The sequence below is a fragment of the Poecilia formosa genome, unplaced genomic scaffold (assembly GCF_000485575.1).
Source record: "Poecilia formosa unplaced genomic scaffold, Poecilia_formosa-5.1.2 Scaffold147, whole genome shotgun sequence".
In the NCBI taxonomy this organism is placed as follows: Eukaryota; Metazoa; Chordata; class Actinopteri; order Cyprinodontiformes; family Poeciliidae; genus Poecilia; species Poecilia formosa.
The window spans coordinates 1466837-1487044 of record NW_006800086.1 but is presented as its reverse complement, the minus strand read 5'-3'; the positions used below and the strand labels follow the sequence as shown (position 1 = coordinate 1487044).

Genomic DNA, 20208 nt, shown 5'->3' with positions numbered 1-20208 from the left:
TGGCTTGGAGAATCTCTGGACATGTTCTAGTTTAAATGTTTTTATCTGGGATAGAAGGGGCTAGGATACAAGGTGGTTGGTTTAGCGGCAAGTTGCAAAGAGTGATGCAGGAAGAGAAAAGAGGAGAGAGGTAGGATGGTGGTGTCAGTTCTGACAAAAGGCCCAGTCATGATGTGTTCTCACTAGAGAACAAAGAGCTCTGACAGAGTCCCTTGGTCTGCTCTGTTGACTATAAATACACACACACACACACACACACACATGCGCAACTTAACGTACACGAGAATACACCCACACTGCATCATTCTTCAAGCTCTCTCTCCAAAAAAGAACATGAAAGAGAAGAAGAACAGCCACACTAATTATCTCTGAATCTGAACAAAATGAACATCGCATTGTTCAATTGTTCTCTAAATGTAAGGTCCAGTCTTCATCACGACATCACAGAGTTACTGTCATACTTTTTTTCTTTTTTTTTATCTCCTTAAGTTACAACAAAGTCGGAGCATTTAATGAGCGCGTCATTTTGTCACTATGGATTATACAATGTCAAAATGTGCAGCACAGAGGATGTTTTGGTAGCTGAATGCGCTCCTAATTTCTTCAGATTCTCGTTTTCAAGTTTCATTCACACACTTCCACTTGGCACTGCGTTTCCGTTTCCAATGGCAACCGCGCAGCACGTCGGGCCTGAGCGGAGGTCCGCGGATTCCTTTCCAAGAGGGCTTCAGTCAGAGTCTACGTTCGGGTCGGGGTATTTACCCCTCCTCCGCTGCAGCCTTGTGGTGCACCCCATGAGAGCCTGCAGAGAACACAGAGGTGTTCAAGAAAACCCTAACAGAGCTCCGATTGTCACTGCTGAGGGTTTAACACCTCCTACGGACTCACTCCTAAGCATTTAAGACTGACAGAATGAGCGTCCATCAATGGTGGTTCTGTAAATACGGAGCTGTTTGCACTGTGGACGGGTTTATTCAGACGTTGGAGAGAAATCAGTCAGTTCACAAACGTTTGAGTCCTCAAGTGTCGTTGTCGTCGTCCTTGTCCTATTCAAATTTGCATGGGAAAGTCATTTACAATCTGTCCGAAGCAGCATCTTTTGAAACGGCGGTTGACAGCTGTAACAAGTGAGCAAGCTGGTGGGCACTACAGCCTGCTGAGTGATGACTGTTTCTTATTGGCACTTATTGACCAGAATCAAAGCCCCCCTACAGTGTCACAGCACAACTAACTGGATTACAGACACCATCAGGCGGCGCTCCCTCTTCCACAGACCCATCTACCTTATTAAGACCTCAGGGGTGGCCAGATGACCGCTGCGTGACACAGCGGAGGTGCAACGCCAGCAACAAATCAAATGTTTCCAAAAACAGATCACAACAAGCGCGGTGGGCAGACTGCTATTGAGAAGAATTTTATTGACTTGTGATATTAAAGTTTACCTCTAGTTCATAATCTGAGCAAACAACGACAAAATTAGATCTCATTCCGCACGGCTTAGGGGTTTTTCTGTTATCTGTTGTGTTTTAATTACATGACAATTATTTTTTTACCCCTACCTCCACCCTCCACTTCATCAAATTAGCACCTGCATTGGGAACTGCTCCTAATGACCCTGATTTAATGATGATTACAGAAAGCAGGAGTTTCAGCTTTCTGTAAACAAATCCATTCCCGCTCGCTGAATAAATTACAGATGACTGAAATTAATCAAAACACAGACTGGAAGTGGACGAAGAGATGGATTCTTCACAGGCGTCGTCTCATTGCTGGCATCAAGGTGGACCCATGATTTAAAATATCAGCGTACAAATATTTCTTTATATAACTCCTATGCTGTAAAGTGCTTTTAATGGAGACGGCAGACAGAATGGGGGAGTTTTCTTTGGCCTAATGGTGCATAGCCAAGGCTGAACTTTAGCTCAAGATTACTGGGGCTTTAGCCTTTGGGTTTTTAACATGCTTGGTGTTTGGGGGGTAGCCAGGTGAAAACAGGACAGAGGTACAATTTGGACACTAATTTATACTTCAAATTACTATAAAGATGTTTATTTCTCAGAGATAATTTATAAGCAACTATTTTAGGATATTAGTACTGACATTCGGTCTGAAAAGCTAAAATTGAATTCTCAATCAAATTAATGTCCCTGAGAAAATTTGAAAATTAAAAAGGAATTCACAAATTCACTCCTCCCACCAAGTCATACTAAGAAATCATAAGTTGATCAGAAAATTATTGTGATATCGCAGCAGAATTGAGCCACATGTACCTAGACCTGTCACGATAACAAATTTTGCTGAGCGATTAATTGTCTAAAAAATTATTGCGATAAACGATAATATTGTTTCAAGACCTTTTGACACTGATTTAATGGAAATGACTAATACTGCATGCGATTATTAGGTGGACCCATGGTTTAAAATGTCAGCGTGTAAATATTCTCAAGATACTGAAAACAAACAGGACAAGACTTTATTTTTTTTAATGGTTGACTTTCTTTGTGTCCTTTTTGTTTAAACTATATTTTCGTTTCGTTGAAACGAAAATATAGTTCGTTTCAACTATATTTTGAAACGAACACAACACTGGAACTGATAAACTAAATAAACAAAATAACCAAAAACAAAAATAAAATGGATTCTCAGTCTCCATTAACAAAAAACGTACTTGAATAAAAATTAAACAACATAAAGCCAAAGTGGAAATAAATACTGCATTCAACAAAAAGAGTGCAGATTATGAAGTCTGTATACTGTATTGCCCTTCAGTAATCACTAGATTTTAATAGAGAAGATGGGCACATCCGACTACCTAATGCAATAGTTCATACTACACGATTTTTTTGCCCCTATTTTCGTCTTACGACAATCTTAGAACGTTGGCCGTTTCAAGACTGTCGCTGGTGATTTCGTAACCGATACTGCAGTGTGTGGTGTGTTACAGTAGATACCATAACACACGTGGCCGCTGCGATCGGCCGCTCTGATCTAAATCAGGGGTTTTCCCCGACTGGGAGTTTAATGCAGCCTGTTGAATGTGACAGGTAGCCAATCAGAAAGCGCGGATTCTCCTCCGTGCTTTCTGAGGGGAAATTAAGGAGGGGAATCCCAAACAGCCGACACGGCGCAACCCGATGTCCAGCGGACATCGGAGATGATATGTGGAAACAACATTAATATTTATTCAACATTTTGTGCAAAGAATATAGAATTGACAAGAGGAGGAACTGGAGCCAAATTGCTACCGCAGTTGATAAACCCGGTAAGTTTTCAGCTGTTCTTCGTTAACGTGACATAAATAGGTTATAATGATTTTTATTCAGTCAGAACTTTACACTGACTCTAGCCACATGCATCACAGGTAGATTCTAGTAAAGCATTGATTAATGCCTGATTTTAAAATTAGTTAACTGGACTTGTAGCCATTATTTTGTGCCCATGTGACTGGACACCACACGGCACGACGAACCCGATCGAACTGTTATACCTAGGATTTCTGTCGGCTAATGTGTCTCATGTTTTGAAAATTGGCCGACAATCGGCCGACAACTCGTGTAGTGTGCGCTGGACATTACACTAAGGTAATGAGGAAGGGAGGTTCAGTGCAGAGCACCAGAGCTCAGCCTTTTTTCATTCAGTGTCATCAACAGAAAGAAAAAAAGGCAGGAAGAGACGATAAAGCCGATAATTAAAATCAGGTCGATAGGTTTAATTTATGGTGCGATTAATTGATTTATCACTTATCGCAACAGGCCTACATGTACCTAAAACAGAGACCAGTTAAAGTTTGCTACTGTTGAAAATTAGAAAATAATGGATTGTTCTGCCTCTGTCTGAAAATCATAAAGAGAGGGCATTAGAAACTCCAAAGTGCTACATATAACTATCAATATGTTCATAGTCAAGTTACTTGTAATTAAACAGAAATACCATAAAATATTTTAACCTGGACTTTTATTATGACTCTGCTGGCTGGACTCACACTCTCTATATATTATGACAACTTTCATTTGTATTTTAACTTGCAGTCTTTGGTAGAAATCTCTCACTGCATGCCTAACTACAGGAGCAGATAGCCTGACTGCTTATCCAGCTAATATCAGCGTGTTACTTCATAAAGAGCACAATGTAAAAATAGCTTATATTCCAAGCAGCAACCAATTTTTTTTAGAGTTGGCTTTGACAAATAACTGAAATAGATTAATTTTAGTCTTTGTTCCAATATTTTATGACAATGATTTAGATGACATTTCAGAAAATGTACTTTGTTGGTTTTATGTTTTCACCATGAAAAGCACATTGATTTATCCGTTGCTGAAATGTGATATACAAATAAACTTGCCTTGCCACATTTACCTGAAAACCATCACCGATTCAGAGAATGCGTCTTCACAAATGCTGCTTCAGCCTTCATATAAAAATGCTATGACTGTGAAAAGAAACGGTGCTTTTGCAGCAGAATATTTTTGTCCTGTTTCAAATAAAATTTTCTGGATCATGTTAAAACATTTTGTTGATAATTTTGGTGTCAATCCTCTAATAAGGTGAAACTGTGGTATGTTTACTCAAGTTATCACACTTTCAGACTCGTACTAGCCCATGTTTATTTCTTTACCCCTCCCCACTCCAGCTTGGACAAACCTCAACCACCATAAATGGAGCTCTATCTACCAAAGGGTGGCAGAGTTCAGTGGGCGCAGTGGGAGTCATCTTCATCTAATGTTGAGCACACCCTTGGGACTTTGAGAGGCAACAACTCCTTCTGCACCTCTTCACTCCTCCCATTCTCCGTCCTCACCCCCCCCAAACTTCACTAGCTGCCTTTCTCCTGGCCCTTTTGTCAGCGGATTACCGTCGGTTTAGAGATGCACAAACCGATCCCTGCGTCCTCTGTTGGAGCCACACAGGGGGTTAAGGCCGGAGCACACAGGGGAGACCCCCCACACAATGATCTGAATTACAGAGCCTATTCTGTGCATGCCAGTTTGTATCCCCCTCATCTCCCTCCTCCATTTGCTTTGCTCAGAAATCACCACAGAGAGTTATTCAACAACTGTGGTTTTCCCAGCAGGAATCAACAGCTTCTTTGCCAAAAATCCAGATTTTCTGAATCCCTGCGAAGACATACTTCAGACTAAGGCTTTGTCTTTTTGTTCCGTTTAAACACAAAACATGTGACTCCTTGTAATGAATCACAATGCAAACAGTGAACTACAGGAAGTCTGCCTCCCCACACGGGAACGAAAACCAAGTTCCAGGTGAAACCGCAGTTTGTTTGTTTTTTTATCTAGCTGAACAAACTGAAGCCACAGTCGATGGCTTTCCTCGGCACAGCTAGAGAACACATGCCGTCTCTCCTCTTCCACAGGTCTGTATCCGTCTCTCCCTCCCCTGTCTCTGGGACAGCTGCCCAGGCATCTTATCTGTCTGTCCTGACCTGTGTTTGGGACCATCCGGGGAGCCTAAGTGCCCCATGAAGGGGGTCTCTGGCATGTTGCCCACTCGGTAATGACAGCAAAGCTGCCAGCAGCTAGCCTAACAGGTCTCTCATGTGGTGCTACAATATTGATATTGTATCAGATTGCAAAGGGCTTTGCAGCCTTTTAATGAGAGCTCAGATTGATCAAGCAGCAGTGACTCTCCCTGGCTGTGCCTGCAGATCTCACCTCCATCTGATCCGTTTCACTGACCGAGAACGAGCAAAAAATAAATAAATAAATAAATAAATAAATAAATAAATCAAACCCCTTCATGCACACAATCCAGATACACAGACACAGAAACTGCACAATAAAGCAGAAAATCAAATATTTATATTGTGAACAAAAATGTCAATTTTGCCCTGGGTGTTTTCTCACAAACTACGGCGCTAATGACTTTTACGGATACTCCTGATTTTATCTTTCGGTCAATATGCAATAAAAGAGTGTCGTAAATTTCTCAGCCTTACTGAGGGAAAAAAAACAGGCATCCTTTGTTGCAGTCACTATTTCTTGTTGTTGTTGCTAAACTGTTTGAATTAAAGTGGTTTTCAAGCTAAAACAAAGCCCGGCTTTCAGCGGACCCGATTAGAAATGAGATTAATTTGATTTCCATTAAATTAGCAGCACAGTTTAGCTCCTCTCCTAATCCTGTTGCAGAAAATGTGTTAACTTAATCCCTCAGAAACTATTCAAATAATAAAAAAGTTGATAATTGTGATACCACTTAATTTGGTGCAAGAAACCGAATAGTGGAACAATTAAAAATCTAGCTTTAGAAGAAAACAGAGCAACGCAGCGCTCAGAGTTTAAAGTTCACAAGTTCTGCCCATTTATTACACGGGACCCTCTGCTCTTTTAATAGATAAAAAAACTCAATCTTGTGTGGCTTAAAAAGATGGAAGTGCGATAAAAACTATTACAAAAATGCAACTATAAATGTATTCCTCCAGTGAGTAAGAACTAGAAGATAAAACAATGATTCAACATCAGCCATTAACAGGAGGCTAAAAGGTCCGGCTGCTGTAGTTAATCCCACAGCTCTGAAGCTAATAACCATTTTGTTTCACGTTGAACAGCAGCTTCTTATTTTTGGTTGTACTTATTAGTTGTTTTTCTGTTACGTTTTGACACATTACAAACAGTTGGTGGTTATTTTGCTCCTTTTGTCGTTTCACATGTTTTCACAGTTTCAAACCAGAAACTTTGTACCCAAGTGGATTATTTTTATCCACTTTGACACAATTTACAGAAAATATTCTACTGCTGGTTTACTGTTAGGATTAGGAAATAAATATTACTGCAACGAATAATATTTACCAGCAGCAGGTCATTTAGTTTGCCCATCTGTCATGTTTTATACCTGGACATAGAGACGTATATGTGGAGAGCGCAACAATGCAAAGATATAAATATACGATTTAGTTAAATTAAACAAAAGACTTGAGCATTTTTATAGATATCTTCATAATTCATTCATAAAATGCTACAAATGAAAATAAAATGATGTACTATGATTGAAGTGCATGAGCATAAAGGATTTTTTTTTACAGGTAGAAAAATGGAAGTAAGAGACAAGATATCTCTTTCTACTTGAAGTGACTTGGAGACATTACAGACTTTTCAGGTCAAGGAAAGATTGCAATTAAAATTTAATCAAAAACACACACACAAAAAAAAACATGCTCAACAACTAAATCCTACATCCAGGAAAAGTATGTTGAACTAAAAGTTACTCTTAACGTCACAAAAACTAAAACAGAGGTCATGCTTTCCTAAAAGAACAAAAGAGGTTTTTCTTTGCTGCTTTTTTCCCCCCTGTGAGATCAGATTGCAGAAAAAAAAAGGGATGATAAAAGCAAATGGCAAACAGGCAGCTCATTCTAACACAAGCTGACAACCTTTCAGATGCACACCTGACAAACTCCACTCAGCCTCCAACACGAGTCTGTAAGAAAAGTAAAACGTTGGGAGTTTATCCTGCAGCTTCGACGTGAAGATGTCAGCCGAGACGAGTGAGGATGTAGTGAGTCCACCAGCACTACCAGGCAGCCTCTGTAATGGATCTTAAACTTTGCATCCCTTATCTTCCTTTTCACCTGCCTCCACAAGCTGCCATAAAAGCCACAGCAGAGGTGGACTTGAGTCTCTCCTATTAGCCCTCCATTAGACTCCTGTCAGAAAGGCAGCCATCTCCCGCCACTGTTGCGATGTGATCATGACCCCCTTTCAGACCTTGAAACACCCCCCTCTCCCCCGGATCTGCAGCAGGGAAGTAACAGGATGACGGTAAAAATGAAACCCTGCTCAGACTCGGAGGAGAGGACATTGTGATTGCTTGTCAGTAAAAAAAGACTATTCCACGGCTGTGCAGGCAATTGGTCACACCGAGATGTGATGTGAAAACCTCAAACGCTGAATGCTGCATTACCACGGGTGGAAGGATATGAACTGTGGTCCTCTTTAAAGCATTCCAGACGCTCGGGCGACGCCAGAATCCTGCTTGTTTTCCTTACCTCCGCACTGTTTCGCCTCCTTAAAAATGAATAAACAGGGCCTCTGATCAAGTTCATAAAACTCGTGCCGTGCCAAAGCAATTCCCCAGACATGAGAGATCGGCCCCTACCATCGCACGTCTTTGACTCCTGTCCCCCCCGTGCAACTTTAAACCCTCTTACTGGACCCATCCATCAGCTCAGAGGGAACATAAAGCAGCAAACACAACGCGGAGATACAGCCAGCTTTTCAACCATGAAGGGATTAATGGGGACCTATATCCATTTACTGTGGATTGCAGGGAGCAAGAAAGGTCAATCAGATTCATGAGAAAACGCTGTGGATGAATGTCTGCATTTAATGAACGCTGCAGAGAGCCAAGATCACTGTTACAATCTCCTGTGTGGAGCAGCAAAGCAATGAAAATAAATGGGCGGCGAAGCCGATTCATGATGCTCGGCAAACGACCAGTAAATCCCCAGGATAAGCAGACAGGAGAGGGAGCGTCTTCATCTCGGGGAGAAGGACGCCGCTTCGCTGCCATCGTTCGGCCTCACGTCATGTTTTAGGAGACCGTTGGGAAGGAACGCCAACCGGGAGCTACTCCGCCGTTCCCTCGATACATCGCTTGACGTGCGATGTCATGATATCTGCTGATGTGACGATACGATTTCATGTATGATTGTATCTGATATTCATATTTTTAATTTATCCAGCCTGCAAACTATCATTACTGTTCTGTTCTCAGTGTAGTCGGATTTGGTTGTTTTTAAGGCGCTCGATAAATAAACTTTGACCTGACTTAGGGTCAGCATTAACACATGCGATTAATCTAAAGAGCTTAATGTGTTAATATTATATAATACAGATTAATTGATGGAGATATGTGGTCAAGTTCTATGGAAGGCCATAAGGGACACAAATTGCCACTTTTGCTACAGGTATGGCTAAAAAGCTGTGCAAAAAAACTGTGGTTTATGACTTGGAATGACATAAAATATGCCAGTCATCCCATCAAACTTTTTATGCCGTTGTAAGACTATTGGAGTCGCGAATGTGTGAAAAGATGAGTGAGGAGTCAGACCGATTTGCTTAGTGGCAAATTTCAACGTAAAAATCACGGCAACGGACGGACTACATACAGCAGTGGTGGATTACCCTCCCACCGAAGCATAGGCAGTTTATAGTTAGTATTTTCAAATTAAGTTTTAAACAAAGTGGCTTAAAACTGAAATACTAGAGACAATAAGACATTTTCTTAAACATATTTTGAAAACATGCATTTTTACAGTCCAATCTTACAAAGTTAAGTACAGTGATTGATCACGGAGTAGAATGTGATTCATCTGATTACATTTTAAATGGATTGACAGAAATAATACATATGAGCACTGGAAATTAGTTGAGAGAGTAAAAAGGTCGTTTTGAGGAAATTTAGCGAATGCTTCTTTCAGACTCTTTTACCCCCATCAGACTGCTTAAGTTAGATGAGCAGTTATGCAAGCAATAATAATAAAGGATTGTTTTCACACACGCACATTTTCGTCACAGCCCGGTGCTTCCTTACAAACGGAGAGCCGACTTCCCAGCTCGCTGATGGCAGCTGACACCCAGCAGAAGAATGAGCCTGTGTCGTCACCGTAAAGCCCGGCTGAAGTGCCGAGCGGCCTCACAGTGTGTGGCGCCACAGGTTGGCACACTCACAGGGGTCTTTATTGGGGTGCTGTCCTAAGCTCCAGGCAGCGTGCCCGGTGTTGACAAAGCCTGGTATCGCCTGCTGTCAGCCCATTCTGTGTGCGCCCGGCGGAAAGAATCAATTAGGCCCAGCTCACAACAGAGCACTTTAATATTTGACTTTTAATCGGCAGGCAGACGGCAGGACGGATCATGAAAGCAGGGCTGGCAGAGTCCGTTTTACTGATGTGGAAAATGAGGGTCAGAAAAACGCTTCGGAGGACGACGGGGGGGTGCATATCTCGTACCCCATTCGACGGCTTTCATGATCGTAAAAAAAAAAGTCCCTCGAGATGTGAAAGGAAAATAAACTTTTATCGCTCACAAGATACTAAAACCTAAAAGCCTTACGTAACCCGCTGCAAGGAGCGGGGAAGGGTGTCACAAGTTCGTACCGAAAGAGGCGCATCGCTCTGCAGAGGACAGTGGTTTGTGAGACGAGAGCTGAGCTGAACTTTGAAGACTTGGGTGTTTAATCCCAGACTGCTGAAGGCCCTGCATGTCAACAAAAGGATGAGGCAGAGAGAGAGAGAGAGAGAGAGGGAGGGAGGTGAACACTGTCCTCACACAGAGGGGGGTTTTGAAGTGGAGATCAGTCCTCAAAGAGAATATCTTACCAAAGGCCCGTCATTTACCTGTCGGCTCCTGCCAGTGTCACAGACGAGCGACGGAAAAAAATCAAAGTTCAGCTCCATCGAATATTCTGTCATGAAAAGTTTCTCGGCTGAGCATATATATTCTAAAACTAACGCAAAGAAGGTCGTCTGTTCATGCGAGGGTGATCTGATTAGAGCTTCACGTACTGCTGATGTTGAGGTACTAATGAGTCGCAGCTGTAAGTCGTAGCTTCTGCTGCGACTTACAGCTGTTCACACAGGATGGCTCTGATCTCGGCAAAATGCACCTGTACGTTACAGGATGCCGGCAGCACTGCACTGCATCAATTAGCAGACTACAGTGTCTACTGTAAACACATGGAGGCGGATTACTGCTACGGGCTCTCTAACTTTGCAACAAAAAAATAAATAAAAAAATCCTGCAGCTACAATAAAGTTTATGGATTTTTTTTAACTTTGGTAAAGCAGCGTGATGCACGAGTGTTTCTGAGGTGATGAATCTGTTCGCCTGGAGTAAATAAAGTGTTGACAGTTACTGCGGCGGATAGCGTTTGTGTTTTATTTCCTCTGGGATCTGTAAACTCCACGATAACAGCAGCCGTAATCAGAATCTGACATATTTCTCCGCAGCTGGAGGAACGATGCCCATGGAGGTGTAAAACACGAACATCCCGATTCGCTTTGGAAAGACACGAGGGTCGCACAATAAAACTTTTGTGATTCCGTAATTTGGTTTTAGTGTTAAGATAGAAAAACACCAACCGGTAGGAAGGAAGCAATCAGTATGAAGATGCATCTCTGAGGAAAAACCACAAAAGTCTCACAAAACTATTCATGATGCTTGACCCTTTACATATTTGTCACATTATAATAACCAACTTTAATTTATGAGATTTTATGTGACAGGCCAACACAAACTAGTCCAGAGAAGCAGGAAGTGAAGCGTCCTTTTAACTTCAGAAAAATACATTTGGTCTTTAAAGCTGCGGTACGTAACTTTTATTAAAAAACAAAAAAGTATTTTTTACATATTTGTTACCACTATGTCATGACAGAATAATATGAGAGATAATCTGAAACATTTAACTCATCTACCGAAATACTCAGCTCCAAGAACCAATCAAAGCCAGGGGGAGGGTCTCAGTGCTGTCAATCACTCTCACGTAAGCGCTACTCACTTCTTCCCTTTTGCTCTCTGAACTCTACAGATTCCTCCCAACAGCAGAGTCTATCCTGAATGCTAAAGATACTTGGCATAGTCTAAATAGTGTGCAGTGTGTACACAATGGTGATTGACAGCAGTAAAATGCCCCTCTTGGCTCTGATTGGCTGTTTTTCACCAGGAGTGGTTCTTTTCTTGAGACAGCAATAGCAACTCAGGGAGGAGCTCGATCGTTTCACAGATTATCCATCTCATACCATACATAAAAAACATATTTTTGTAAAAGTAGATTTAAATCTCCTTAGAGGTTTGTTAGAGAGCTTCAGAAATCAAATTGCATTGTGAAGAGCAACCACTAGACAAGCCTGGAGAAGTTTAAAGTAGAGTCAGGTTATAAAACAATACCTCAAGGTAAATAAATAAATACTAGCATGAGGATTGTGTAATCAGTTATTTGACAAATAAAAAAAGTTCAACACAGCTGCTGGCTTATGAAGAACCTGGTCATCAAGCTAAACTGAGTTGATCAGAGAAGCAGCCAAGAGGTCTGCACCAAGTCTGAAGGAGATGAAATACAACATTTTGGCTCACAAAACAAGTGCAAAAGTTTTTACACCAACTCTGTACATCACCCTACACACCACCCTCCTGCCTAAGCATGGTGGTGGCAGCATCATGCTGTGGACACAGAGTTCATAAGGGAGATGGATGGAGCTAAATACAAGATAACCCATGAAGAAAACCATTTCAGGCTGTAAAATCCCTAAAACTAAGACACCAGAACTATAACCCTAACCCTACATTAAACCTTGATTTCATACATGTTTACTTCTCGTCTTACGAAAAAGTCAAAATATGACTTGGGCAATCATGCCACCAGGCTAACGATTTGCAAGAAGGACAAATAACCATGAATCCTTCAAATCAAACACAGTGAAGCTTGTCGCTGTAATGCGACGAGTTGGGAAAAAGTTTAAGCTGCGGGAAATATGTTTCCAAGGCCCTCCGTCTGCGACAGCGAGGAAGGAGCGGTTTCAATCAATCTGTGAGTAGGTGGTGAGCAGCCTTACCTTCTTTTCTAAACAAGCTCCTGTAGATGTTCTCCTCTCCCACAGAAATCAGCCTCAGACTGCCAAGTTCTGCAAGCAAACACAAAGTGAATGAATTCTTGGCAAGCGCGAGGCTTCAACACAGGAGCCCAAACAACTCGCATATCTTTGCCTTTCCAGCTTGTTTTCAGAAATCCTTTTTAATTAAAAAAAAAAAAGAAAATATGTTCCCATTCTGATTCACTCAGACTTAATCTACACTCGTCCGTCTCTGCCGTAGCAGTTTTTCATAATCCCGATGCCCCTCCCGTACCTTGCAATTTACACAAAGAGGATACTAAATCTAGTAAAGCACTCCAGAAAAAAAACACACACACACACACTACATGAGAGGACTGTAGAAATACAAATGATATTCACGACAGATAATTTCATATTTTACTCCTACTGACGCCTGAGGAAACAGGAAATAGTTCTGGGGAAGCTTTAATTAGACCTACGCCAGGAACAAGAGATAAAAATGGTCTCTGTTTTTTAATATTTAATATTGCCATCATCTGTGTAAAACTACCACAAGCAGACAGGTGAGTGATGTGCCTTTTTTTTTTAGGATATTATTCCAGGACAATAGCAATAATGTTAAAAATACATTCAAGGTTTTAACACCACGTAGAAGCCGGATCACAATCCTGGCAGACAACGTGAAATCCTTTTATTGCTTTTAGCTATGTGTCAGAAGCAGCCAAGGTACAAAAAAAAAAGCTGTTTTCTCTCAGCTCTTTCCATCAGGCTGCCATCTCACAGCATCACTACAATCTTGTAAAGTATGAGGCCTGGTTTTTCATCGCCTGTCAGGGAAGGCACGTTGACAAGAATGGAGCCTGCGTCTCGAGCTCGTGTAGATTGGACAGGTGTCAGTGTCCGGCTTGTGAGCGTCTCGGATGAGTCGAGCAGACGGTTCGTAGCGTAGCGTGGCGTGGCGAGGCGAGGCGCACACATCCATGTCTGCTACTCACCACAACGGCTAAGAATAGCAGAGGGCTTTATAAAGCCGTGGTCGTCTCACTGCCGAAGCATGTCAACGACCCTCAGCTGTTCTCTGTTTGTGCTAAACTGAAAAACATTTGTGAACATCAGAAAGCCGGTGATGGAGACCAGAGGTTCCCCCAAACAGCATTAGCTTCCGGGTAAGGACCCCCTCTACAAACCCACAAACAGTGCTATGAAATATGTGAAGAATTGTTCACTTTTAGGAAGTTTTTTTCCCCTCATTATTCTATAATTATTACTTTCGTTTAGCAGAAATGATGCTTTAAAGTCTCCGATTTTCGTTGGCAATGAGTTTTGGGGAGCAAAGCAGCTTGATAAATTTGACTTTCAGCCCGTCAGAAAGATGAGCATGTCAAATAACATTTCAATACTTTATTTTAGCTAGGGTTGGAACGACTCCTCCAATGATTGCAGTACCTCGATTATTAAAACATTTATTAAATTCCTCGAGGAAAATTCATCTGCCCTGAAGCCTCGTAAAGTTTTGTTTTATTTAGCGCAGCGTGTTCTGGCCAGGTCGTTATTTGTGTAGGGCAGCGCACTCACTGCCGCCTGTGAGTTGTTGCTATGTGCTAGCAGCATAAAGGCGAAGTCTCCAGGTTTGTGTCGTTTCTTGAGGGAACCAAAGTTTTATTTTTTTTAATTGACCAACGTGACTCTTGGAATATGCGATGCAGCTTTTCTCCACCAGGAACTGCGCGTTGACATTTTCAAAGCAAACGGTGAGAAGTGTGCTGCCAGTGACTGTGATGAAGAGAGAGACGGAGATATTTTCAAGTACTCGATTAATCGTAGAAATAATCGAAGGAGTACTCGCTATTCTTTTACAACAGCCCTAATCTTAACATATCTTGTTAAGATTAGATTAAGATTAGTGACCTACAGTAAAATGTAAAAAAATGTAAAAAAGGCAACATTTTTCAAACAGAATCTTTTAGGCACTACAATGAATTTTTTTCTCTTATCAACCTTGCTTTCTGCATCAACTATTAACAGTGAATAGGACCATAAGCAGTCAGCGACTTTTACTAAAAAGCAGGCTTGGACATAACTTTTCATTAAACTTGACTAAAAATAATAAGAATGACTCATACTCATAAGCTTTCAAAGCCCCAAAACTGGGCAAAAACCTTTTTACGTCTCAGATTAAGAATTAGATTCTCAACAATCACAATGTTGCATGTTTAATTCACTCTAGGTAAAACAAGAAAGAAGAAAAAATGGCAGAATATTTAGTTTTGAATTTTCTAAAATATTTAGATTAATTTCATCTTAAAAGTTTGGACACTTCTGCTCTAGACAAAGTGCCTCGTCATATGGAAGCATTTGTCACATCACAACAAACTTTCCACTCCACCATTATGTCCCACTTTGTAAAACACGTCGGTTGTGGTTTTAACCAGACGATATGTGAAAAATTTGAAGGGGCATGAATACTTTTGTGAGACGTTTAAGTCCACCTGAAACTTTAAAAAGCCAAGTTGAAAAGCAAGTGACATTGGTATTTAAAACAAGGACACATGAGAAGCAAGTTCTTTAGTCATCACGAAGAAACAAAGCCGCAGACAAAATTGGTTCTGACAGCTTTTTCACAAGGCCAAAAATTGACACCCACATGCTTGCTGCATTCAGCAGACACAGCAGGCTGCAAATGACTTACTTTTCTTTTTCTCCCAATAAAATAGAAGAATGACAGATTTAATATAAATAAGCGAAGAGGAGGAAGGAAGGAGGGAGGGAGGGGGGACCGGTACAGGCTGCGGGTGACAAGGCGCTGTGACGAGCGTAGCAACCGGGGGGGGGAATGCGACACCTGGCCTTGTCCTTGATGTGAATAAGAGGATGATGCATCAAAAAGTGACAGAGCAGAAAGATGGTTATTACCCTGCCAAAGAGCAAGGGAAAATAGGGAGCAAGAGTAGAAAGTGACTATTTTTAGCAGTAGAGTAAAAATACACCAGCGCTTTACTTGATATTCCTTTTCATCAGAACATTTTGTCATTCCGATATTTTCTCCAAAACCGAATTCTGAACGCTGATTTCGGGACGACTGAATCGACTCGCTGGAATCAGCCATGCAAGCTGATGCTCTTCTTGACTGAGATAAGTAGGAGCAAGTCCTGCGCTCAGGTCGATCCTGTTGAAAGTTTGATCAAAGGAGTAAGTAAGCAGCAGCCCGAGGCTCTGTTTTCCTTCTCCGAGCCAGAGAGAAGGCCGATTGATTTCAGTGAGCTGGAACCTTTGCTTTTGCCTCCATCGATCCTTTATCTCCAGCCCTGTCTCCTCACCAATTAAGAGTTCACTAAAAAGAAACTCTTAATTATTTCCTCTTCACTGCCAAAAGTCTCTGCTGCGTTCACTTCTTCTGTTGTTTTTAATTCGGCACGTCTCAACCTGTGGTCGCAATCGTCACCAAATGTTAAGAACGACGTCAATCTCGTGATTTTGCAGGGTGTTGAGAGGTGTAAGAAAAGCTCCCCCCCTTTTTTTTTTTAAAAGATAAAACTCGCCACACACGGTTTAAAAATCACAGCGTATACAGACCCGGCTGTTTACCCTGCAGCCAGATATCTGAAGGGATCAGAACGAACGGAGGTATTTTGGACGCAGAAATCGGGGATGTGTCTGAGTGTCAGGCGAGGAAGATCAAAAGATTCATTAGATGAGAATTAGATCAAACACGGCTGAAGTTGAGCGGACGCACAGAGGAGGTGTAAGAGGGAGCGTGGTCGACATGAGAGGAATAGAAATCCAGGCTGCGGAGCCAGAAAGCCGACTGACTAGGAGCGGCTTTAATTGCTGAGAACATCCACGTCCAAGGAATCTGCCGACATCGTCGTCTTTTTTTTTTCAACCCCAGAACCGTCAGCGTGTTATCCTCTAATCTGGCCACGTTCTGGGTGAAACTTTTATTTAAGCTATTCACACTCAGAAATTTCAGCCCTCCCTCCACCCCACGTTTCCACCCTTATGTTTAAACTTGTAATCCCATTGCATTGGTAGAGTGAGAAAAATCCAATTTCAGATAGCTGTAGGACCATAAATAATATTAGGCATAGCGGCGGCCGCACCACCCCAAGGGAGAGACAGAACAGGCTGTTGTTGTGAAGCAAAGAGAAGATGGAACACCATTTTTGGGGAGGAAAAAAGGAGAAATGGGAAAAAAAAAAAAAAGATTAATAGAACACAAAATTTGAGTAGGCCGAGTTGGACACATGATTGGCGAAGCAAAGAACAGGTATGTTTGAGATAATTCGAGGAGAAGCAGAATCACAACGAGGAGAAGCAGCATTCGGCTTCTATGCACCAACAATCTGGAACAAACTGCAGCTGAAACACTGAGCTCCTTAAAATCCAGACTAAAAACTCACCTGCTTAGTCGCCTTTGAAGCAAAATCGACAAATTTAACGATGGTACTTGACTAAATGAAATGTTTCCATTGTTGATTCTATGTAAAACACTTTGAAATGCCTTGTTGCTGAAATGTGCTATACAAATAAAATTTGATTAATTGATTGACTCAACTAAAATGAAAAACTAGCTAGAAGCTAACTGAAGTAGTCATGTCATGAATGTCGTCCTCTTTAGGACTGCAACACAAACTCTTCTTCACTCTAGCCAGATAAATGATACACAAAAAATAGGTAAAGTGTCTTCACGTAAAATAAAACACCTGTACTTGCACTGTGGGCCTGATCCAGTTGGTTGATTTTTATTGCAAAAAAAAAAAAAACAAATCACCAAAATAACAAAATCCTGGAGGAACTGAAAAGATGTTCTATAAAAATATTTACTTTTAAGGATTCGTTGATATTTGTTGCTGAACGGGTTTGATCGATATATTCTGGCACAACTGGCCCTTTAAGAGCCTTCATGACCTTATTTTAGCCCACAATGAAAATGAGTTCGACGCCCCTGCATTAAGGCAATATCAGCTTGTAAATATAAAGTTTTTTTGAATGAGCCGAACTGTACAAGACGGGTAACGTTCTGAAAAAGTAACACCAACATTTCAGGAGTAAATAGTCAGTATAAGTAGTGTTTGTCAACTAAAGCTATAGGACAGGTCACGTCTTCAATCTAATGGAAAATCTGTGCAGGCAGCTGGAGATTATGGTGAAGGTGTGACTCTCTTTGCCCAAGAAAAATGTTAAAATACCAGTGGAACATGCAAAAAGTTGGTAAGTAACCAATAGAGGAGTTTGAATACTTTAAAAGGAATAAAACGTTTTCCACTGAGATGGAGAGTTACCCGACCCATTTCCTACCCACTTCATGATTGAACTGAAACCACTTTAAATCTAGATCTGCCAGAGTTAGGAAACGTTTCTGGCTGAAATTGCATTCCATTTTTATTTGTTTATATATTGGGATGTGTTTAATATAATCCATTCATGTCTATTGAGCTACAAGAATGTGTTTTACAGGAATGAAGTCAGCAGCTGTTATTTGTAATGAAGTCGGGAAGGTGGATTTTTGTTTCCAGCAGACAAAGCAATCAGAGCCAGTAGGACTTTTGAAATGAACGGAGTCATTTATTTGCTGAGGATAGCATATATTGAGCATTAATGTTTCTATGAGTCGAGTTCACACAGACGTAAATGTCCTCTTGTTAGGCAAACGTTTGCGGGTTCGTACCGGTGCCATCTCAGTTTTTTTTTTTTTTTTTTTTCAGGCGCACTATTGAGAAATTGGGTTGCATCCGTGACCAAATTGGTTGCAGTGAGCCCTGTCGTACTTAACCTCATATTGAGTTGCCATGACGAGCGACAGCATAATGAAATGGATAACACGAAGGTTTTGGTGGGTTTCATTTTAAATTCTTCAGCCTCTCCGTCTCCATTTCCAGCCAGTATTCTCTCTGCAGCTGTTTAACTTCCCTTTTTCCCGTTTTATCAGTTTTACATTTGACCTTTTTCGAGCCAACACAGGCCAAAAGCGCCTTTTTGAAGAGTAAAATACAGTGGAAGAAAAAAGCTATTTTGAGTTGTTTTGGGTCAGAGTGTCAGAGTGAGTCCTGCAGTCCTAGATTCATTTAATTGTGACTTTAATGGCCCACTTAGTCTACTGCTATCCGAGTGCATTCATTGATTGCCTGCCGAAATTCAGGAGAGTGGGGTGTGTCTGTTTGTTTTGCCTCGCTAATGGACACCATCTCAGCATGCACCTCAGCCGAAAGCTAGCGGCAGAGCAAACACAGAGATGAAAAGAAAGAAACACTGCCAGAGAAGAAAGGAATATAAAACAGTCTCAAAAAAAAAAAAATCAATGAAGCATATTTTTGTGTCAGCAACTCAGGAGGAGTGAAAGATGAGGACGATTCTTAAGGTAACAATCAACCCAGACCCGATAAAGCCTTGCTTATCAGACAGACAATCTGGTTTTAAACGATTCTCGTAATCGTCGCTCGTAGCCATTAGTTAATTCTACAATAAATTAACCGCAGCTGTAACAAAATCGCAGATGAAGCCGATTGGAGACGGCCACTGGATAGAGAACTGAATGCTGCGTTTTAAGATGTAACACGGCTTTCTGTAGCAATGTTGCTGCTGTTTGATATTAGCAGTGAGAAGGGGCCTCAAGCTGCCGTCTCTCGGGATAGATGGGGCAGTGAAGCCCGCACTCTGTGGCCAGCAGGGTATAATTACATTTTCCCGTGGGGCACCTCTGCTGCACCAACTCAGCCATACAGAGGGGAGAGATTGAAATCTGATTGCACTCACGCGCAGCCATCAAATGTCCACACGTCAACGGTGAACGCGCGCACGGCTTGCACGCCGGTCTGCGTCTGGCACAAGCGCAGAGCGAATGAACGAGCTCGCGCCCAATCAAAAGCGTCGCCGGTCGCCGTTCTAGCCGACTGTTCTCGCGGAGGAGAGTCAGAGAGGCATTGTCGAAACGCCCTTCAGCCTCTCTGTCATTAGAGCTGACAGGAGCAGAAACACCGGTCTCAAACGCTGATCCTCTAAAGCCTACCTCATCGCAGGATGTACTAATGGCGACTCGTATATTTTTCAGACGAACACGGATTTGGTTTAGTACTGCTGACTATCAAACTGCGTTAAAAACGATTTAGAAGAGTTGCTGTGAGGAAGTGAATAAATAGTGCAAAAATAGCGGTTTGTCTCATGAGTTAGTGATTAATTTCTGGGGGGGAAAAAACTTATATATGTTAAAACATTTCATTTTCAGGGGCTTCAAACAGCCTAATTTAGCATTCAAGCTACTCTGTGGCTTTATGTTGGTTCTTAATATTTCAACACACAATTTATTTCAAATAGGGAGCTACGGTCTGCAGCAGACAACGTTTAAATCAAAACGTATATTTGCAACATTGAAAATTAGGTATGTCCTAATTGGAGCCCAGGTACTGGCTCCAGTTCTGATGATGTTATTTTAAAATGACCCATATTTAATCCTGCTGAACTGTTTTGTTTTGTTTTCCTCTTGTGTATTATGGGTTCTTACTGGGTTCTCTGGCCTTTTCCATCAGCCCAGAAGCATGCGTTGTTTGTCCTTTGTGTCTCTCTGTTGCCCTGAGAGGGCGCTGTCCAGGGCGTTCCTCTGATAAAATCACGATTGTGTACGTATTCGGATTTCAAAGTCACACCGTTGAATG

The 20208-nt window shown here is 41.6% G+C and overlaps 1 protein-coding gene across 5 annotated transcripts in view; it reads right to left on the bottom strand.

Annotated features, from left to right (window-relative positions):
* The window catches only part of sulf2a (sulfatase 2a), a 78355-nt gene that overhangs the window by 38548 nt on the left and 19599 nt on the right, over positions 1-20208 (bottom strand). For 4 of the 5 annotated variants that reach the window (XM_007563419.2, XM_016677088.1, XM_007563418.2 and 1 more), the window contains exon 2: positions 12560-12628. The exons of the other annotated variant lie outside the window; for it this stretch is intronic. The gene's annotated coding sequence lies outside the window, so the exon portion shown is untranslated. The remainder of the gene's footprint in view (positions 1-12559; positions 12629-20208) is intronic. 5 annotated transcript variants of the gene reach the window in all.